Source organism: Arabidopsis lyrata, assembly GCF_000004255.2.
Source record: "Arabidopsis lyrata subsp. lyrata unplaced genomic scaffold ARALYscaffold_472, whole genome shotgun sequence".
Classification (NCBI taxonomy): domain Eukaryota; kingdom Viridiplantae; phylum Streptophyta; class Magnoliopsida; order Brassicales; family Brassicaceae; genus Arabidopsis; species Arabidopsis lyrata.
The window spans coordinates 1,850-4,581 of NW_003302233.1; positions in this window are offsets into that span (position 1 = coordinate 1,850).

Consider the following 2,732-nt stretch of genomic DNA (forward strand, 5'->3'; position numbering starts at 1 on the left):
TTTAACACTAAAAATCTCTAACCGTGTATTTTTCCCCTTTTCTCTAAAACAAAACGACGAACATCTCTCGCCTCTCGCCTCTCGCCTCTCGCTACTCCCCTAAAATTCACTTTGCTAGGGTTTTCGATTTAGCGTGCTTGGAAAAACATTCCTACTTCACAATTCACAAAACCCAAAAAACAATTTGCTAGAGATTCGTTGTCACTCTCCGAAGACGCAGCCGTTCTCCGATTGTTTCGACATTCTGATTCAGCTTGATCAAAAGAAACATAACAATCCCAAGGGTCAGCTTTCTCTTCTTCTTTGGATTCAATAGTTTCGCTTTAAGTTTGGATTTGCCTTTCAAAATTTACTAGTTTTGATTCGTACATGTTTAGATCGATACTAAGAAGAAGGATGACGTTTAAGTTTGACTTGTTTAAAATATACTTATTTTTCTATCAGTATTGATTTTGTTTTTGCTTAAGTAGAGATATGATTATATAGCTGTGTACGTATGGATCAGATTTATAGAGCAAACTCTTCAATTTTCAGTGACTGGAATACCTTTGATAGCTTAAACTATGCAGCATTACATCTTTTGACTTTGTTAATTTCTTTTTCAAGTAACCATGGCTTATGAATTGTTATTTAATTGCGCCATTGATCTCTGCCCTCTCTCTACTCTTCTTAAAATCACTTTGTCCCAATTTTCGATTTGAATTTCTCTCTATTTTTGGATTTGAATTACTTTAGATAGATTCAAAAGGATTCCGATTCAAAATGTGTGTAAATGTCTTTCGGATTTGAAATTTGAGATTGCTTGTGAATGTTTGATATTGAATTTGTATTTGTTGTTGCAGGTAGTATGTTTTGCTTCTCAAATCAACTAAATAAATTTTACCATCGCCTCCAATCACACTATATTCAAGATTATAACCGTTTAGCTCTCGCACCACCAACTTTTTCGCTTTCTTAGTTGTAAGATGGAGTTCCTTCTCCACAAAAGGAACCAAATATTGACCACTTGGTAATAGTCCAGAAGTTTTTCTATGTTTGGCAAACCACTCCGCGATTTTTCCCACAATCGCATCAATCAATTGTAATAGTGAGTAGTTCCTTGCTCTCTCTAAAACACCATTAATAGATTCAACAGAATTGCTTGTGTCTATGTTGTATTTTTCTCCTCGAAAATAACATCTAGCCCATTTCGTCACATCCGCCCACTCATCTAGATACGTACGTGCCGAAGGATATGTAGACGAAAAAACTTCATAGAGCCTTAGGAACTCTGCCTCCGTATAAGCCCGAGCACATTCCCGAAACTTTTTTCCACATACTGCTTTGTTTACTCCAAAAACCTTCAATTTCACATTCTGAGACAAATGGAAGATACAATGCCCATGGTGGGACGACGGATATACCTCAGCTATTGCCTTGATGAGACTTTGGTTTCTATCCGAAACAAACACAATTTCAGGATCGTCCGGTATAACCGTTTTGAGCTTCTTGAGAAACCAAGTCCAACTATCATTTTTCTCGCCATCCACTACACCAAAAGCAATCGGATAATGGTGATGATCGGGATCTTGAGCCGTAGCAACAATTAGCACTCCACCATATGCAGTCTTAAGGTGGGTTCCATCCACGATGATCACTTTTCTCATGACTTGAAAGCCTTCAATGGAAGCTCCTAATGCAAAAAACAAGTACTTAAACTTTTGTTCCTCATCCACTTCTACATACGAAACTGTACCATGATTCATCTTCTCTAACATGTACATATACGAATGCACAAGCCTAAAACCATCCTCTGGGGTACCTCGAATATCATTTCCAGCTTCTTTTTTCCCTCTCCACGCGGTAGAGTATGACACTTGCACACCAAATCGTCCTTGGACCAAATCAATAAGATCTTTTGGAGGTGGTGTGGTAAGTTTACCCGGATAATCTTCAGCCAACAAAGAAGCAACCATAGTTGGTGTGCCTTTCCTTCTACTTCGCCGCCCGGTACTTGTACTTGACCGAGAGCATGAATGAATATTTCTATGAGTTCGTATAGAAAAAGGCTTAGTCGTATCACGCCTCGCAGCTCGTATATACCAATCACACCCGTTATGTGCTTCCGAACATGCCACCACATATCTCAATGGCTCCGACTTCTTTACAACAAACTCAAAGACATTATTATGTCCAGCCTTTTCAACTAAACTTTGTATTGCTTCTTTGCTTCTAAATTCTTGGCCTACCGTAATATCAATCTCATCTTCCCATAAAATAGTTTCGGATGCATTCTCTTCTACATCTCTATCTTCATTCTCCACCACCGCCGGATATTGTTGTGATGGTTCTCCAACATACATAGCAAGGACACCACCACCACTATCATCCGCTCCACCAATTAGAGGAATATCTTCACTATTAGCAACATATCCTCTAACCAAATCCTCTCTTAAAAATTGATCAAACCCCTCATTTTCATCGATCCCCTGATTTTGTTCAACGTCATTGGTCACTTCGACATGCAATACACTTCTAAGCCCTTCTTCACTCACATCCTCATAATAACACACAACATCTTCATCATCACGAATATCATTTGGTCTTAACTTACGTCCTTTGAATGTGAATGGCAAGTAACTAACTCTCAGTTTTGTCGTAACCTCATCTACCTTTTTCTTCCTGCAAATCTTCTCACCATCTTAGCTATGATATTCCCCTTCGATTTATCCATAGACAGAATACTTCTTCAC